This window comes from Falco rusticolus, chromosome 9 (genome assembly GCF_015220075.1).
Source record: "Falco rusticolus isolate bFalRus1 chromosome 9, bFalRus1.pri, whole genome shotgun sequence".
Taxonomy (NCBI): Eukaryota; Metazoa; Chordata; class Aves; order Falconiformes; family Falconidae; genus Falco; species Falco rusticolus.
The window spans coordinates 53,043,968-53,063,904 of record NC_051195.1 but is presented as its reverse complement, the minus strand read 5'-3'; the positions used below and the strand labels follow the sequence as shown (position 1 = coordinate 53,063,904).

Sequence of the window (19,937 nt, the reverse complement as noted above, 5' to 3'; positions counted from 1 at the left end):
CCTCGGCCTCCTGCAGCCCTTCCCCACCTCTGCCCCCCCACCCACCCCCACCCCTGCAGCCAGCAGAGGCTGCTCCTTGCCCTCTGCAGATCATTGTCTCCCTGCTAATTGCTCTGTCTAGGAGCTTCAGGTGAAAGCCAGAGCGAACTGTTAATAAGTAAATGATAAAAAAAAGAAAGTTACAGAATGAACTTGTTTCTTGCCAAAACTTGCCTTGCAATTTGGCAGCCACCACTGCCCTCTTGCAAAAGAGCTCAAGCTCTTTTTCTCTCCTTGCCCCAGAACACTGACAGTTAACGCTGAATCTCGAGTATGAAACCCCAGCTCCAAAAATCGTGCGTGTGTGCCTGCATGCGTGCAGGCCTTGCCAGCTCAGAGGCTGCCTTGGTAGCCACACTGCATGTCCCTGTCTCTGCTACTAAATAGAACAAAACCTGGAAACAGTGTGCCCCAAGATCATTCGTCCTGTTTAATTACCTGCAGGCTCCCTGGCTGGGCAATGGTTCGGTCTCTCAGGCAGCACCTGGCTACAGCACATACCGGCAGGCAGCCCCGCTGGACAGTGTGGGCACAGCCCCTGGCGCCATGCCGGCATGCCCTGCACCTGTTGCAGGCCGCGGCCGCAGCTGAGGGCCCTGCCGTGCTCTGGAGGGGATGTTTCCTGGGCTGTTGCAGCACCTGGCTGTGAGAGCCCCTCTCAGCACCAGCCCAGTGCTGCGGTGCCAGCAGCCAGCAGCCACAGCCCTCCGCTCCTGCCTGGCAGCACTGCAAAGCACACTCGAGAAACCCCCGCCAAAGGCAGGCAGACAAAGCGTTTGGGCTGCTCCCCAGCCAGCAGCCCCATCCCAGAGGAGATGGCGCAGGCAGAGCCCCCTGACATTAGGACACCTCCGAGCAGACTCGTTCCCAGCCCCAGAACCAAGCGTTGGCTGGGGGGCTCAGATCTCCCCAGAACACACCATGCTGGGCTCTGCTGCCTGGCCCAGGGGAGATGCTGCGGCCCCTCCATGGGGCACAGCCGCTGCCCCTTGCCAGGAGGAGGTGCTGGGGGTGGTAGCTGCTCTCCTCTGCCTTTGTGAGCCTAACCCTGTGGGGTCCTCTGTGCCTTTGAAACCCGAGTTGTGTTGATGGATATATTTGCTGGGTGCCTCCTGTCTCCCCTGGGCTCAGGCTGCCCTGTCTGGAGGTTCTGTGAGGGAGAGGGATCTGAAGTTTAAGAGCGTTATTGTTACCGGAGGAAGGAATTTTCGGTCCTATAAATCAGAGGCAGGCAGCAGTAGGGCCAGCATACTTGGGCTGTGTGAACAAACTTCATTTCCTGGGAGACTGGCCTTCAATCACCCTCTGTCATACTCCACTGATCAGAGGTGGACATGAGAGGAGTTCATTAAGGTGGAAGAAAAATAATATAATAGGTCCTCCCCATGCATGCACTATTCCCGACCCCTGGGGGTGGCAAGACACCCCTTCCTTGTGCTGAGATCCAAAACACACACGCACACACAGAGAGTCATTCACCCTGAATATTCCAGTATTCCTCTGCCTAAGCAAATTTCCTTCTAAAAATGGACACCTCGAACATAGCCCGAGGTTTTTTCTGGCCACTTTTCAGATGAACTCAGTTCCACTGTCTGTTGACTCGCTTTGTAATTCTTGGCTGCACTCTGCTGGAGAAGAATCAGGCCCAGCACTTGGTGCAAAAGGAACCAACAGTTTTCCTAGCAAAACAGAAAGCTCAAAGCTCTCCTTGTTGATTTTGCTTCCTGGCTTTCTGAATGGATTTTTTTTTTTTTCTTTTCGGGGCATAATCTCTTCTGTTTCTCTTTACTGTCCTTCAGCACTACTGATTTTGAAAATTATTGGAATTAGGAGAAGGGGCAAAAATGACAAACAGATGAAAATTAAAAAAATAAATACAGTGAATGGAAAGAGGAGATATTTTGAGTAAAGGACATGGAAAAAATTCCAAAGGGGACAACTGTTTACAAAACGTTTTGTGTTTTCGAGAACAAATTGTGAGCTAACTTGCTGTATGGAAACACAGAAAAGAGCTGTAATAAGGCCCAAGAGACTGAGCTAGTGTCTGCTGTGGACTTGCGCAGTGGTGGTACCAAGTGGAATAAAAGCTCTTTGGACTTCAGAGCTCAGTTGGGCTGGTGGCATCCATCTGTATGCTGTTCACATAAAGCACAAATGATAGAAAGACATAACTGATCATTTTTACTGCTCTGACAACACTTTTCTTAGAAGTTCTTATGTTTATAAGATACAAAGACAAACCAGAGAATTTGGGCCCACAGGACCGAGGTGACTGATAGAAGATAAATCATGTTATTTTTGAGGTGCTGCCTGAGCCCAGCTCAAGGCTGGTGGACAGTTGGTGCTTTTCTCCTCTGGCATGGCAAATAGAGGCACCCACGGTTTGGTGAGCTCCTTGCAGGCAGCTTGAACAGATGCTTAGTTATGCTGCTGGACTCAGCTCCCAGAGAAACCTGTGGTCTTGTCCGGACAGGTGAGAGAGTGGAGGCACTGCCACCCTTGGATCCAGTGTTTTGGCTCTCCGTTTGTGACATCTAGAAGCACCACATTCATCAAGGAGGACACAAGAGAAGGATTTTGCCTGAGCTCAGTCTGGGAACAGGCAACCCTGGAGACTGCACTGTGGACCAGGAGCCTCTGTTCACAACCCTGACCTCCCATGGCAGCACCTCGTCTTCCTCACCTTTGCACAGTTCTGCTGTTGGCGTTTGCATGCATCCCAGCAGTGGTGGCCATCTGCAGCAGAAGCATTCCTTCAGCCTCTGCTAGCAAGGGAAAATGCAGAGACCCACATCCTCTGGGGAAAAAAGCAGAAAGCTGGTGAGCTTACAGGGACAGAGGGATACAATGGTTCAGTGCATCCTCTGTGAAGGTGGTACCAAGGAAATCTCTTTCCTTATGTTCTTTTCTGAAAGACATGGTCTCCAAGGAAGGCAGCAAGGTACGTCCACAAGCAGGTGAGCTATCCCAAGCAGCAGCAGAGCACTGCCAGTTTGAGAAGCAGCTCTTGGATTGGTGGGTATAAAATGAGTCATTTCTGCTTGATATCAAGAGGCTGAAGCTGGATGGTGCAACACAACAGAGTAGTATTTAATCATCCCAGAAAACATTGGAGGATATTCTCAGAAGGTTTCTTGTAGGGACAATTACTGCACAGAAAACATGGAACTGTCTGGTACCAACACCTTCTCTAGAGAGCTAGATCAGACATTTCAGTGGCACTTGATGAATAGTTGGTGAAGGATTTTGCAGGCCTGCCAGATGAGAGAGGTTGTTGGAAAACAGGACTATGGGGTGACTTTTCCACCCTGGCTGTTCATCACCAGACAGACTGTTTGCAAACCTGCCTTTTTATTTACTGTGTGAAATCTTTCTGAATGGACTTTCTACATTAACACCTAAAAAGACAGCTGTGGTGTTGCTAATGGATATACATCTCTGTTGATTTCGATGCTGTTTAGCTTATCTGCATTGAAGAGAAGTTCACTGGGTTTGTTGAGAAGTGCCAGAGAACAAAGATGAATTAACTCCAAGCTCTGCTGGACTGAAAAGCAAAGGGAACAGAAAAACTGAGCTAAAAAGCTAAGGCCATCACTGCAGAGTAAGGGAAAGAACAGCGTGCGATACTGGTGTTGCACTGGAGCAGACCAGCCTGGGTAGAGGGACTGTGTATAGCTGGAGATATCCAAGGATGCTGTCAGGAAGTGTATGACTGAGGTGTACCCTATACCCAAACATAGCTGTATGCCCCAGCCCACTCCCACTACATCAGAGCTCTGTTTGGGTCATTAGTGCTTGTTTTAATTTATTTAGCCAATTTTATCGCTGGAAACACACGGTGATTTACAACCTTTCCTGAGTGCACAGATTAATAAGCCTTCTCCTCACTTCCCCTAGAGACAATTAGCACGTAGCCATGATGGGAAATGACTGTGAGGAACACACAGGCAATATGCTGAGAGAGCTAGACATCAGGCTGAATTCTGCCTACAGACAAGGTCACTGGAAAGCTACCACCCATGCTCAAAACCTCACCTGGAGAGAAAACCCAGCCTCACCACAGGGCGGAATGCACAGCAAAATGCACAGACCAGCCCAAGGGGCGCATCTGGCTGCAGCGTGCAGTCTGAATGCCGATTCCTCTGGGGAGCTGGCATCTGCCCGCCAGAAAGAGAGAGACACCCCAGCCTCCTGCCTGTTATGCCATTGATCTTGTGTGTGCCCGCGAAGCCCCTTCTGCCTGCTTAGATTGCTCCTGCCCTTGAAAGGAAGAGCAGCTTCTTACTGTGTCAAATTTTGGGGCTGACCCTGCTTTAGGTGGAGGCTAGTCTAGACACCTCCCAGGGTCTCTTCCAACCTGAACTTTTCTGTGACTGTGAGGCACTCTGCTCTTAGTGCAACAGGACCCCGCTTGTAACTCAGTCCCAGGAAGAGCTGTAGAAACTGTCCCTAAGGCAAAGGACTTGCCTGCCAGCTTCAGAAGGCTTTATCATTAGAGACTAAATATAACCAACAAGACTTTGGGGGGAAAAAGAAATAAATCTGGTTATATCTTCCTCTATTTATTTTGGGTTTGTCTGTTTTTCTTTTCCCAAGCCACCACTGTTTTCCCCTTCCTTTCGCTGGTTCTGTGGCAGCGGCTTCTGCAGTACCAGCCCATGCCGGTGTGAGCTGAGCCCTGGGCTCTGCCTGGGAAGGAGCTGCCTCTTTGCCCAGGGCTCGTGCAGTGCTGGGGGCACCGTGCCACCACGGGGGCTGGAGGTCCTGCCGGCGGGCAGACACTGCGCATGGGTGAACCAAGCACTCAGCATGGCGTGGTAAATCCCTGCAGATGCAGGTGCCTGCAGGGAAGAGGAGGGGTGGAAGGGCCTTTCTGAAGGCCACCAAATCAAAACCCCGCTCCAGCGCACTTACCAGGAATGGCAGAGATTGTGCTGTGTGCCTGTGACACTTGGTGCACCACCCCTCTTGCACTTCCAGGCAGCTGCCTCCCTGCAAGTACTCTTGAAGATTTGGATTTTAAAACAAGCACCAAGTATTCAAACTCATTCTTTCAAAATCTAAGGGAAGAGAGACGGCAAAAATGTGCTGATAATTCTCTCACGTTTCCCTGTTTGTTTTTGTGGGGGTTTTTTTAGCTTACTGAAACCTTTTCCCCCTCCAGTTCTCAAAAGTCAAAAATACTTTTGCTCTTTAGATGGAAGAAGATTCAGTTTTTGAGAAAACTTTGTAAAAAATTTTAGCAAACTTGGGGTCCTTTGTATCTCCACAGGCATTTTAAAAATTATCCTTGCCAGATACGTTCTGATGAAGGTGAACATGGTAAACCCCACCTTACAAGCAAGAAAACTGAGTCACAGACAGATGAATCCGAGCACCGGGCTCCTGCCACTCTGGGGCATCTTCTTTTTTACTGCAGAGTCCCGTAATCAGCTACACAGTGTGCTCTGATCTGGTTGTAAAGGGGCTGCTAATAACCTGACTGCTTCCACTCTGCTGACCCATACCCATCACCTTGCTGAAGGAGGCCCACAGGGAGCTGAGAGACCCTTCGGTTGCCCCAAAGCACCATGTAGGCAGCGCAGAGCTGTGAATACCAGCATCACCAGAGAGGAGAGTGTTCACCACTGCCATTCAGTGACGACCTTGCCACACCTGCTTGCTGTCATGCTCTCCTGCTGACCAGCCTGGTCTTGCTTCTCTCCCGACACCCCATCTGTGAGCACCTCGGACTATACCAGAAGCTCTATGGAAAGTCTGGATGTGACTCCTGAGGCAGCCCAGCAACTCCTTGGGGTTTGCTGGTCTCCTGGTGCTTTCCTGTGCCCCAGGGCACCTGGTCACAGCCCACCAGCTCTGTGTGTGCCAGCTGCCTTCCCAGCAGCTGCAGCTCACCGCTACCACGGGGCATATGCCCACAGCAATGGTATAGCCTCTTGACTAATACCACTGTGATTTGCTCTCCCACTCAGGTTCCAGTGACAGCGTTGTCCCAGCAGATTGCCCGTGGCTCTCCACAGAGCTCATGGCTGTGGCAGTGCCCACATGGATGCCTCTAAGGACAGTTTCTAGCACTCAGTTCAAGAAATCATTGAGGAATCCAGTTTCTCTTCACTCAGGCAGAGCCTGTGCTCTCCTGGGAGTGTCTCGTCTTGGCCAGCAGCTCTTCCTTCCCATTGCTCGGGCTGCCCTAGGTTGCTTCCACCCCTGGCCTCCGCAGAGCCCCCTCTCCCTCCACAGAGCAGCAACAGGATCTGGGGCAGCAGCAGGACTATGGTACATTTCTCCAGCAGATGATGGGTCAGAGAGGCCGACGGGAATGGCTTTTTGGGTGTCACCGTGCCAACCATGTTGCCTTTCCCTCCTCTCCGAACCCAGCCCCGCTGATAGAGATTAGTAGGTGGGAGGCTGGCTCACTCCAGAGAGCCTTTCACATAAAGGGAGTTTTCACCCCACCTGTCCATCAATCAAAACTTAAACTTATTTGTGCTTATACGCTACTTCTTAAGTAGAGAAAATAAAAACCAGGTTTAGGAGAGTGCAAATATTTAACAATAAAAAAACCACATTAATTTACCCTTTTTCATTTCTACAGAAGGAACCTTAATGGAGTCACATGACTCTTATTCTAAGTGATAAACCACAGGTCATAAAGCACCACTTTATCACTCTGCACAAGCAGTATAAATAACAGCTATTACCCAACCTCACTCCATCTGATAAGCTCAGAGATTTTCTAATATACATTTCTGATTTTTTTAAATAATATTCATGATCATTTCCTCTTGAGCGTTATGAGTCTCTGGCTATGTGGCCCTTGAAACCAGGGCCCGCGAGCCCTTGTACCATCTTCCTGATTTATAGCCATGTTGGTTGGGACTGACGCCCTAATGAAATCTGTGACACTGCATTAATGGGGCTGTTTGTTACCACTGGAGTTCAGCGGCTGGCTGTGGTCTCAGAGCTGTGCTCAGGGAGGCACACGCACAGTCTATAAAACCCACCCAGTGGGCAGCAAACCCACCCTACATGCGCCAGCTGTAGCAGCACCCCATGCAGAAGCTGCCTGGCGAGGTCTGCAAAACCTGTCGAGGGTGCAAGGTGGCGTGTCACAGCTCCGCACCGCGTGCCACAGCTGCACAAGCACAGGGACAATGCCACAAACTCAGGGTCTTCCCCAGGACCACAGCTACACATGCAGACACACACCTCTCAAGCGTGTAATTAATACCCAGCCCCCTGTGTGCAGTCATTCAGTTGCACAAGCCACAGCGAATGGCACCATCAGATTACCTGCTAACAAGCACGTGTGTACGGAGTGTAACCGACACACATCCCTTCAGGTGCAGGAGCTCTGCAGCCCCAACGTGGCATGCAGGCAAACAAAGATTACCCCACACCTCTCCACCATCCTGCCCGGGGCCAGTTTCCCTCCCGCTCCAGACCAAAGCCACGGGACCACAGGACCACAGCGTGCAAAACCTGCCTGCGTCGCACGCGCAAGCTTCTGCAGCAGTGCTTTCCAGTGTGATTTGCTCCCGTCAGCTGAGACATCCAAGTCAAATAGCCACCCAGTCCTCATCAAAACTAATGGCAGTTTGGAGGACAATTCACATCCTCGGCTAAGAAAAACTGAGCCAGCATATATGCAACAAAGATCTCCTGCACCCACCACACATAAAACGTATCTGTGAGACAGTTATTTTAATACCAGTATGCCCTATATAGAGACACATTATTGTGAACTCATTCTTGAAGCTACCATGGGAATTGGAGAGAGCTCCAGCTTTCTGTGATCGTGGGTTGGTACCTGTCCGTGAACTAAGTAATCACACCCAGAACATTTTAACGTACGTACATGCTGGAGTACCTGGACCTATTACAGGCTGGTTGAAGCTCTTAGCCCCTTTTCTTGCCATCAGCATGCACCTTCTCTTGAGTTTGATTTGTTCCTCTTTGTCTTTGTCTCATGTTTCTTTCTTTAAAACTGTTCAGGAAACAAATGCAAAAATTCACATTTATGCAATGCACACCACTATGCAACAAGAAATAGAAATGCCAAAAGCTAATATTTAGCCTTAATTCTGCCCTGGGCTAAAACTCTGTCAGCTGCTATAACCATAAATTACCCATCAAATAACGCAACACAGCAGACACTTTCTTCCAGGTTAGGTATACACAGGGAAGAATCTTCATTCCTGTGTGCTTCATTTTACAACTTCTAATGCAGGTCTATTCATTGAACCGAAAGCCTTCTTCAGAAACATTTTGGTGTGCAAAGTGGCAACACTAAGGAATATTTTGTTGTGCCTATAAAATTCAGTGCCTTTTTTTCAGGGTTGCTTTTGTAGTATTTCCAATAGTCAAAATGGCTTAAGAAGAAATCAGGGGTTTGACCAATTCACATCTGCTGGAATTATTAAATAATTACAAATAATAAAGCACTGAGCTTAAAAATGACAATTTAAAATCAGTAATATTGATATGGCTGAGTTTCATTTATCCTGGAAAGGAAACAGCTTTGACAAGACCATATTTTTTGATAAAATGAGTGTGGTATTTTTCTATCAGGTCTCTTTAATTCCAGCATCATAAAAATGTGGTATATCTTTATTGATAGACTTTAGCTGGTGAATTCTCTTCTCTACAGCATATATATGTTAATGATTTTCTCAGCACTTACATACAATATGTTTAACCAGACGATTTTTCCTTTCACTCAGAGTTACTTCTCTGAGCAGTAATTTAGTGGGCAGTTCTCAAATGACAACTCTGAGAAATACACACACCATGTCTTGTTAAGAGTGTATTTTAATGATGTCTTGCTTGACCATGTTTCTTTTTTGTAGAATTGTAAATAATTCCTACTCTACTTGTGATCTGTCACTGGAGGGACACTAGAGTAGAGAAGAGCAACTATGCGATCAAGTCCAGAGCATTTGCAATCGCTTTGCAGCAGGTGTTTAGCCTAAAAGAAACCACTCCCTATGCCACAAACCACAGAAGATTTCCCAAAATCCTGAACCAAACCTACTTGTGCTCAAAAGATGCACACAAAAAAAAGAAAACAGTAATAGCACATCACAAGAAAAGAGCAGAAGGTACCTGGAGCCAGAGAATCACCCACTGCTGGGAGCTGCAAGGGCATGGGAGTGTGGTAAGTGAATAGTCACAGCTGATCTCAGCGCATTGCAAATGCAACTCTAGTCAGGCAGTAGATGTGCTCTCTTTAATGATATATTACTGAACAGATTACATAAATGAGTGAGAATTTATGTACAGAATTTGCATGTGTTTGCAACTGATCTGAAACTTATAAATACGTTTCTGTATTTACACGCACAAGTAAATCAATATTGATTTCCAACCAGCAAGCACCACGAAAATGGCATTCAAGTGCATGTTTCCAGGTGCAAAGTATTTAGCTGGAGAGCAAAGCAAGTGAATTTGCAATGATAACAGTGAAACTCTGGGTGCAGATCTGGAAAGAATGATTTGCATTGTTTGTGTTGCAGCAGGGTGCTGGGAGGCTGCAGAGACCGCAGGGCTCTCCCGTGCAAGGCAGTCCACAATCGGGTTGCAAGAGAGCTTCTCCCCAGGCATGCACCAGTGAGAGAAGTGCCTCAGCACAGCAACATGGCTCTAATTCCCAAGTGGGTGCTCATTCCCTGCCCAGAGAGCTTTGTTATGTTGGGTGCACAGCTCAACTAGATGGGTAGGCCATTAAGGGCTTATAAGCCGTTGACACTAGCTAGCTCGGGGACACTGTGGGTACTGCAAGTACCAAGTCTGCTCCTGCATTGCTTCATTTTCAAACTCTGTGCTTCATCACCTCCCTGGATAGCTGCTGTCTGCATACACTCAGCACTGCTGCTCCCCAGCTTCTCACTCCCCAAGCCCTAATGTATCCCTGCACTCCCCAAAGAGGATCCTCTCCCTGACAACCCACATTCCTGAGCCTATATTCACTCCATCCCTCGCCTTCCTACGTGCCCTCTGCCCTTCCCCAGAGCCGGGCCACTACCATGGGGGCAGATGATGGGGTCCCAAGGCACCATCCTCCACTGCCTTCCTGCAGCATCCTCAGTCCGGGCATGAGCATTTTGCGACAGGGCTGGAGCAGGCAGAGGGAAGGGGAGCTGTTGGGGCTGTGTGAGTCAAGTCTTAACTCCTCTCCTTTTTACCAGAGAAGGCAACTACTTTACCAAGGCTTTGGTTTTTAACCAAGGTTTTACAATCACATCTCTCTAGATTTGCTTTTTTTTCTTTCCTCCTCTCCCTGAAACTCCTCCTGATGTTTGGTGCATTTTTCTTGGGTATGCTTTGTTGTTTTTGAGTTGTTTTGTTGTTATTGTTGCTTGCAGCCACTAGAGAGTTCCCCTTCCTCTGGTTAATGGTCCATTAACTAGCTCTCCCCATGCAAGGGTAGGGCCTGGGAATTGCTGAGTTCTGGAAAATCCTCACCAGCAAGGAACCTTTTGCCAGCAACAAAATCTGTTTTTCAGAGGGGCTCTGTGAAATGGGGCAGTGAGGGGGCACGGTCCTTGGGCAGGAGGGATGGGGAAGGAGCCTACAGGACCATGGGGCACAGGCATTGTTGCTGCTTCTTGAAAAAAGGCGCTGGCTGTGGGGGAGAGGGGGGAAAGAAGACAGGAGCCGGATTGTTAGAGGATTCAATGAGCTGTGCCCAATGTATTCGAAAGGTGCTTAAGACAGCCAAAGCTCCTCACCAAACACACACACACCGCTGCGAAACAGCACAGCACGCGCCTGCCAGCTGCAGTGAGGCCACCCCGCTCCCCCCGCCCCACGCACATCACACCCCCGAGGGACAAGCAGTGTCCCCTCGGCCTGCACCCCATGCCAGTGTGGCATGGGCAAGGTGGCAATGCTCCCACCCAGGTGCCCCTGGACCTCCTGCCACCCCAAACCTTCCCTGGGGTGCACAGGTGAGCCCCCACAGAGGCACCCCGCACCAGGGACAAAGAGGTGCCCAAGTCAGACCCTTCCCCACCCTCCCATCTCCTCCCCTCCCAGCTGCACCTTTCCAGGTAGAAAACGATTCGCAGCTTTACGTTGCCTCATCCAAGCAGACTGCATGGCCAGGCCAGAGAGGAGATGCAGGATTTTCCACAGACCTAAAAAAAAGGGGGAAGACAAAGCAAGTCTTGGGATGAGCAGGACCAGTGAAACCTGGTTTCTGATGGCATTGGGTCCTGATTCCTTTGCCCTCCCTCTGTCACCACTGCAATAACCGCAGTGGATGACCTGTCCTCTGGTGCCTTCCACAGCCCCAGAAGGACCCTCAGCTTGCCTGCTGTCACTGGCTCCAAGCCACGTGCTGTTGGGCCACTGGGCACGGAGGTGTTGGTTGGCCAGCAGAGAAGACTAGCTGAGTAGTCTGTCATTGGCACCAATGTGAACCTCTCTTCTTTAACCCATCATTAATTCTGGCACATTTTGCAGGCACAGAATACTTTGGTGGGCTCTGTCCATGTGTCAAGCATGGTTGACATTGACAGGTAGGTTAAACATTGTGGAGAGGGAGGGGACAAACTGTGCCATTGCCTAGGCTGGGTTACCTGAGCTTAAACTTACAAAAAGGTGACAATTTCAGTTTCACCAGTGCCAAAATGTGTCCTCATCTTCATCTGCAGAACACAGCACAGTTCAGGCTCATGACTGTAAGCAATCAGCTTGCCACAGTTTCATCAGGTAGCTCCCATCAACAAAGCTGCAAGAAATCACTTTTCCCAGGGAGTCTTGTGGCCGGGCTCCACTGCACAGGTGAATTGTCTTCACCCATGAGGGCTGAGCCCCTCTGGGCCTTCTAAAATAACCACGGGGTGATTAAAAATGAACCCACACCAGAGTCACTCACCGTGGCTCAGCACACAGGTCTACCAGGTGATGCAACACAGGCTATGTGGAAAATGGCAGTGTCAGCATACCTCCTGCCAGTTTCCACGCTCAGCCAGCCCATCCCAAACACTGCAAACACATGGAGCCAGTGTCACCATGTCTGGCACCATGTAGATGCCCACCTGTCTCCCAGTGTAGGAAATATTTACTTTCCTAACACTGCTGTGACAGCCTGGTGCTGTGCCCTCTGGACCAAGATTAGAAAAAGGAGAGAGACCTGGGCTGAGCTAGGTCCTGAGGCCATGTAAGGAGTCTGTATCAAAAAAGAGGACTGAAGCCTAAACATGGATCTCCTTACCTTCTGAAGCAATCCTTGGACTGCCCACACACACCAGAGTACACATGTGACATGCCACAGTGGTGCTGGCTCTGGCACTAGGGGGGTACATGGCTGTGCTCACCCAGACCATAGAAAATCTAGATGTCTGACGGTGCTTCTGCACGGGATGGTGATATCAGAACTGCAGCCCTTCTTCAGCTGAGAGAGGCTGCCACATTCAGCCACAGCCACACGCAGCCAGCACCCCCCTAAGGTCGCTTACACGGAGGACGAGGGGTACCGGGTGCTGCACACAAGACGCCCCGCTGCAGGGCCTGGTGCTACCCACCAGTGCATGTTCAACCCACATGCTGGCGCAGCATGCCCTGGCCCAGCGAGGCCCGCAGGCACAGCGGAGGTGTGCAGAACTTGACACCGCACATACAGTCAACACTTGGCAGCACTTGCTGCTCCAGGGTCACCTACCCCTGTGACCATAGTCCCAGCACAGGCAGCCACCTCACTGCGAGGCAGTTTTGGGCTGTATGGTACCATCTCACCTGCAGATTACCACAGCTGATAGAAGCAACAGTTTCTTACCTTGCATTTTTTGTACATCTCAAAGTTTATCGCAAATGAAGTAATCGTGATTGCCCCCATTTTAAACGGAGGGAAACCAAGGCACTGTGTGATGGCTGACCCAGTGTCTCCCAGCAGACCGGTGGCAGGGCCCACAGGGACACCTGTAAGTTGCCTGAATTTCAGTGCAGTGCACAGGGACCAGATTATCATGTGGACAATATTCATGGTGTGATGCCCACGCTGGTCTCGGTGGTGGCTTGTGTAAGACCAGCTTTAGACCCAGGGTGGTCTAGGACTTGAGGGTGGCACGGCAGAAAGGAGACATTCCCTAACAAGATTTTGCCTCAGAGAAAGACTTGAAAAAAAGTTCAGCTGAAGGTCCTGGTGAAAAGGATGCCTGCAGGGCCACCCGCACCGTGCTGCTAGTCGCTCCCAAGCAGTGAATTCATCTGGCTGAAGTTCTGGGGAAAGTGGGAAAAAAAAAATTGTATGTGGAGACAGAAACTAGCCCCACTGACCACTCACACTGTTTGACATTAAAAAGTGCTGACAGCAGAGAGGGAGGAAAGGAATGGACGAAGGGCCACTTTCATCTCATGACAGTCTCCTGCCAGCCCCAGCCACCGTGTCTCCCTCTGCCCCCCCGCCCCTGCCCCGGCCCCTTGCTTTCCTAGGCATTTTATTAAATAGGGTCACAGCCCGCATTAGAGTCCCTCCCACAGCCCTGGCAAAATGAAAACACTCACCCATCGCCATGACCCCCACCCTCCTGGATCTCTGGCTCCTTTGCTGCTTCCCCCGCTCCAGCACTGAGATCTCCACCCCACCGCAGCCTTGAAGTTTCATAGCCAAACATCAAGGCAAAGGGCTCCAGGGAGGGGGAAGGTCTCCCCCACTTTTTTCCCTCTTACATTAATTATCTCATTTAGTTGAAAGGAAAGTCCAAAAATTGAGCTTTCCTTTGGCAATTTATGGTGCTAGAGCAGTAATTTATGGCTTGATACAACTTTATTTCACTCCGTCTTTACACACACACACACAGATACACACACACATACATAACGCACTTAAGGAGACACTAACCTGAATTTATCACACTAAGTACCTGCCTGCTCGAAGTAAAGGACTGAACATAATTTACAAGGCAGGGTGGGGAGGGCCTCACGTGGGGGGAAACATTTAGAAGAGTTAATGTTTAAAAGTTGGTCTTTGAAGACAGGAGGCTCCTCGAGATAGAAAGAGAAAACCTTAACTAATTACAACTGTTGTATCAGTTTCAGAAGAAGAATGCACTGGTAATGAAACTGCGCATGGGTGACAACAGCAGGCAGACGGGTGGGCCACAGCAGCTTAGGCACCCTCCCAGGGAGAGCCACCCTATTTCAGCATCAGACCAGCAGGGTCCGAGACCTAATTCACAGAGGCAGTAGCCAAAACCTCCTGTCAAAGCAGCTGGTCTGATGCGGGACACACAACTTGGGTGCAGAAGCAAATGTGGGTCATCGGTAGGGTCTGAATCACGGCCGTGGCATGCCAGCAATGTGTCCCGCTGTGGCTGGAGGCGGAGGGAGGGAACCTCCTGCCACAGATGTGCTGTTCCTTGTTTCGGTAGCAACCAAACACTGTGGATGGCCAAAGAGGAGGGCTCACCTGCCCCAGAACAGCAACCAACAGGGCAGACAACAAATGGGCAAGAGCAGAGGGCCCAGAGCGGGGCAAGTGGCCGGTCCAAGGCCACCCCGCCAGCCAGCTGCAGAGCCATAGTCATGGCCAGCGCTCACACCTCCCCCCGCCAGCACCAGGAGCCTCCTTGCCTCATGCTGCGGGAGGGTTGTGAGAGCAAACTTGGAAGGGAATCCCACACGTTATCCCACTCTGCCCAGGAGGCCGTCAGCAGAAGCAGTTCATTCCAGGCCTGCCACGAGACGAGTGGCTGCACAAGGCATGGGGCAGGCAGTGGCCCGGCACAGCTGGGGCACAGGCATTACGGCTCTTGTTGGGTATCACAAGTCAAGTCAAAGAGCGTTTGGGGCACCCCTGTCTTGAGGATGCCTACATAGATGAATTGATGGGTGGCCACCTATGAATGAGGACTCACCTTTCCTATGTCCTGCTCTGGCTGAGACCCCCCATGTTGCCACACTTGCCTCCTTCCAGGCTGTGCCACCTCCAGGGAAAACGGGAAGGGAAGATCAAATGGGAATATCCCAGCTTCATCTCTGCATTTTCCAGTGTACCTTCCTGAAGTGTCCTCCTCCCACCTGAGGATCCCTGTGGATGATTCCCTGGCACTTTCTGCAGCCAGCCCTCTTCTCCGGGTCTCTGAGGCTGATGCCCAGGGGACAGATCACTCCACACGCTGTATCTGGAAAGGTGAAGGCAGTGACAACTGAGCAGTTCAGTATGCTGAGATGAGAAACATGTGCAAAGCATCTCAACCGCTAGTTGCTTTTCCTCTGCATGCATGAACTTCCCTAACTTTGCAAGGCATCTCTATCTTCCAGCTAGGAGTCTGAGCCATAGGGCTCATCCAGTGACTTGGACCTGGGTCGCATAGCAAGAAAATGCCATTGAATCTGTCAGCCAAATGCCAAGTGAGCCCCCTGGAGCCAGACAATTCTTCCACTCCAGGGGACCTGTGCTTGATTCGGTTGGGCACCGACTTTACTCCCCTATTCCACTGCCTTTGTACAGGACCACGTACATGGTTTCCTCCGCATCGCAGAATTCTGTTGCACTTACAACCCCCAAATACTTAAAACCATTAGGATGGGAGGTAAGTATGGGTATGGAGAACGCAGGCAAGAAATGACCTTTTTTTATAAAAAAAAAAAAATCATAAAAATTATTTGAGAAGTGCTCATTACCCAAATGCAGATTCGTTCCAAAATGTGAGTGTCCGTTTAAAGTGATGAGGCTCTGCATTGGGCAGGAGTACACCAAATAGCCCCTGCTTGTCAATCCACCCAGCAAATTTCTAGAGCCAACCAACAAAAGCCCCAGAAACTGATTTGTATGTAAACACAGAGCACCGTCTCCCTTTGGTAGGGAAGATGTTCTTTGTCTTACCACTTTCTCTGTAGACATCAGCTTTTTAACAAACCTTATGGCAGTCCACAGCCGTGGCATTAAACAGGTGAGGAGAATAAGGGTTTTTTCTTATTGACTTAGGGATGGTTTCATTTGTAAGCAAAAGGGCAGCTGTCAATAGACTGCGTGATCTTAGGCACCAATCCAGAGAAATCTTAAGCATGTGAGCACTCGGGAGCAAGCATGGGATTCGGGGCTGTTGAATCAGGGCCAGCAACATAAACCAGGCTTTATTTCATGCTGCATCATAACTCTCTCGCACGAATGAGAGGGAAGTATTATTAAATGGGAGGATGGAAAGGGAAGAAGAAGAAGAAAACGTGTCTATTTCTTGTCCAATAATGTTAGCAATATATTTATGAAAACGAAACAAGACCAATGCTCACTCCTCTGTGCTTCTCAGAGAGCCCTGTCTACGTTGTCTGTTTTGTTTAGGTTGCGCACTCTTCATGACAGAGATTATCTGTATTTTGTGTCTTGTAAAGCACTGGGCACTTTTATATAATCGTAATAGTCTATAAAATACACAAATAAAAGGATCAGAGCAAGCAAGTGATGTTGCAGAATTGTTTCTGCCTGAAAAGAGCAGCAAAACCCCAGCTAAAAATAGCAGTTTACTTTAATAAAAATATGCGTGTGTCTGTGATTGTGCATGCACATGAAAGAAAAAAAAACAAACGTATGCATTCAGTAGGGAAAGAGAGTCAAGAAGGGAGTAAGTACATCAAATCTCTAAGTACGTGGCACCTCGGCATCATGCAAACTACCCTGGGCACAATCAAAGCCTTCCGACGCTTCGAGGGACTCAGTGGAAGGGTGCAGAGTATTAAGAGTGACAAGCCATCAGGACTGCAGCATCAGAGAAGCAGGGAAGGAAAACTGAAGCAGAGTGTCAGTTCGAATTGTCGTTATCCCAGTTTGGGAAACGGTGTCAGGCAGTGCAGGGTAGTGGTGGGGAGAGAGGAGGTCTGGACATCTGGGGGGCTAATCCCCCACCCCCCAGGGATGCTGCACCCACTCAGGCCCTGGGACCGACTGACCTCAGCACCGCTCCCGGTCCTGCCATTGTCATCTTGGACTCAGGGGTAACACTTTGCCCCTGCTCCCGGTGTGCTTGAGGTGGAGGAGCAAGGGGCAGCTGCAGCCTGCGCCCTGCGCTGGCAGCGGGATGGCCGGGCGGTGCGGTGCGGTGGGAGCGTGCTGCGCTGGGCAGCGCTGGGGGTGGAGGAGAGGACGGGAGGGTGGGGAGGGAAGGCCTATAATCCCCTTGGTAAATCCATGCCTGAACTATAAAAGGATAATCCATGTGCAACCCTGGCCCCACTTATAGGATTTAGCTCTTAGTGTGGAATACTAATATTCTGCTGTTTGTTTACCCCTGTGAACTAATTTGGCAGATTCTTATGATTCTCACAGGGAGAATTTATTTCGATTTTGATATTACTCAAAGCCTTGGGTCCCGGAGTCATAGGATTATATGCAAAGCTCTGAGCAGACTTTTATAATCCTTTTTCTTAAGAAATAACTGTTTGTTGCGGATGCAGCAAAAAGCTTGAAAGCTGGCCTGCTGTTCCACAACACAATGGCATCAAAAAAGAAGCCACTTGCTAATTCCTTTTTTTTTAATTTTTTTTTTACATGGTGATTTTCAAGCCAGTTTTGCAACTATGAAAGGTGAATGGGGATCAAGCCCATGAGTTCTGAAAAGTCAGCCCGGTCAAGCTGGGCTCTGCTCGTAGACTCACGCCAGCCTGGTGAGCTGCAGTACCCAGCTGCCTGCTGCTAACCCAGTGGCATCACCCTGGGAGAGCAGTATCACAGGCAGAAATGGGATCTCTCCAGCTAAAATTATACATGAAGCCTGGGGAGGAAGAAGGCACAGGAAGAAAAAAGGCACGTGTTAGGATCAGGAATTCAGCCTTCAATTAAAAAGTAACTTTCTTACCTTAGAGAGAATGGCTTGAAAATACAATGCATCCATTCCCTTAAAACAGAAAGCCAGTACAAGAATCGCAACTATATTTTTTTAAAAATCTTGCTGTTTTGGAAGCTTGCTCCTTGATTTTTGAACAGTTAACGTTGTCAATGCTAGGGAAGGGGTGTCCTTTTTTTTTCTTTTATGTGAAAAGCAGCTTTTGTTGCAAAGTGTAAAGAAATAGAAGGAAAAGGAAAGTTCTCTCTAAATGTGTTTTTGGTTGCCCCTCTCCCAACGTCCCCCAAAAAATTAAAGGTTGCAAATATAGTCACAACTAGGGGCAGGGCAAGCTGGAGTATTTGCTGAAGATTTGACTCAATTTAGGAAAATATTTAATTTTAGTTCTGTACCCAAGACCATTTCTTCTAAGAAGATTTAACTGCATGCCTGAAGTGGAGTAACTGCTGAAGGGATTCACCAGATTGGGGGCCTTGAGGAGAAAGTGGGCAGTAAAATAACAAAATTTAACACACAAAAAAAAATTCTTTTCCCTTAGTAAAAATGGAGGTGATGCCTAAAAAAACCCAAACCTTCATAAATCAGGCAAACAAGACAGGCAGATGAGAATCATACCAGAGAGTGGAAATGAGGCAAAAATAATTTAAATTATTCACACATTTTGAAATTTTGCAGGACTGAGAAGAGAGGGTGAGATCTTGGTGAATGTATCAGGGACACAAGCAAAATTTGTGCCTCACAGTTTAAGCTGGCAACGTTAGGTACAGATCCTGGGAGTCCAACAGCAGAAAGTTGTTAGAGGACTCGTGCATCATTGATACCTGCTTTGTTTTCCTCCTCTTCAGATCCTGCTGTGACCGGCTCTCTTGCACGACTTGGGCTGCTTGGGCTGCCTTGTTCCCGGCGGCCGGGGAAGGATCGAAGGATCGCTGCCCAGGCCTGCTGGCTCGCCGCTGCAGCCCGGCTCCGTGGCAGTGTGCCGAGAGGGATGCTCAGGCACTCTGCAACCTGTCCTGTAATCCCACCAACACCCTGAAAATGTGAAACAAACGGATCTCTTGTCATTCTTACCCCTCACTCAAATGCTGACAGGCTGTTCCATCTCTGGTAATAGCTGTTCATAATTAATCTGAAATGATACAGAGATTGGGAAAACATCTTTTAGATGAACAATATTTCCCCAAATTTGTTCCACAGACAATGGGGAAGGGAAACAATGTATTCATACAGACAAAGGGGAGGGAGGGTTTGGCTGTCTGATTTTCCAGGGGTTTGGATTTATTTATGTTTCCTCGTCTTTCTGTCTCAGCTTGTTTTCTGGTGACAGGATTGAAGAGCCCCAAACATTACCAAAAGCTGGGGGGGAAACGTACCACACCAAGGATTTGAAGGGGGACATTTATTTAGTTTATTAAAAAGATCAAGAGGTGACTTGCTTCCCGCATATAAATTTCTTCCTAGCGAAGAAATTCCAGGTACTAAAAACCTCTTTAATCTGCCAGAGAAAGCTGTAACAAGAGCCAATGGATAAATGCTGAAGCCAGACAAGTCCCAATTAAAAATAAAGTCCTGGACCTTTTCTATTTTGTTTTACTTTGTCGGAGGAAGTCAGGGTGATTAACCATTAGAGCAGGCTGTTACGGGAAGTGCTGGAGTCTCCCTTTCTCAACATCTTCGTCTCAAGACTCGTATTCTTTTGGGAAGAAAGTTGTTGTGTTCAATAAAGGGGTAACGGGGGGACAGTCTCTGGCCCGTGTCAGGCAGGCAATCTAATAAAATCATCAGAAAATGTTTTGTGAGATTAAACGAAATAAATGACTTCTCATCTCTCATCTTATTTCAAACAGGAGGCTTATTTTTAAAAAATCAGGAAAGTGAGAATAAAAATCCTTGACATCTAAACAATTATTCTTGAGGGGGGGGAGGTGAAAAATTCATAGCAGCAAGGAGGGGTCTGAAGCAAAAACAATGCCAGGATGCGGGACAGAGCGAGGCAGTGGGCTCGCTGCCAGGCGGCACCGGCGGGGCTCTCCCCCAGTGCCGCAAGCCTTTGGGGAAGGAGCTGCTCAGGCTCCATGGAGAATCCTGCCTTGCCGATTTCCAGCTGAGCAG

General features: G+C 49.0%; 1 long non-coding RNA gene across 4 annotated transcripts; it reads right to left on the bottom strand.

Annotated features, from left to right (window-relative positions):
• Positions 1 to 2,229: 2,229 nt before the first annotated feature.
• On the bottom strand, positions 2,230 to 17,091 carry LOC119154160. Of its 4 annotated transcripts, none has more exons than XR_005106350.1 (5): positions 16,933 to 17,091; positions 11,083 to 15,167; positions 7,898 to 8,026; positions 2,723 to 2,836; positions 2,230 to 2,573 (listed from the first exon to the last, which is right to left on the bottom strand). It is a non-coding gene; the product is annotated as an uncharacterized LOC119154160 (long non-coding RNA). The 4 variants fall into 4 exon arrangements; XR_005106352.1 differs by having other exon boundaries at positions 2,230 to 2,836; positions 11,083 to 11,177; positions 11,638 to 15,167; XR_005106351.1 differs by having other exon boundaries at positions 2,230 to 2,836; positions 11,083 to 13,263; positions 14,901 to 15,167.
• Between the last annotated feature and the right edge of the window lie 2,846 nt (positions 17,092 to 19,937).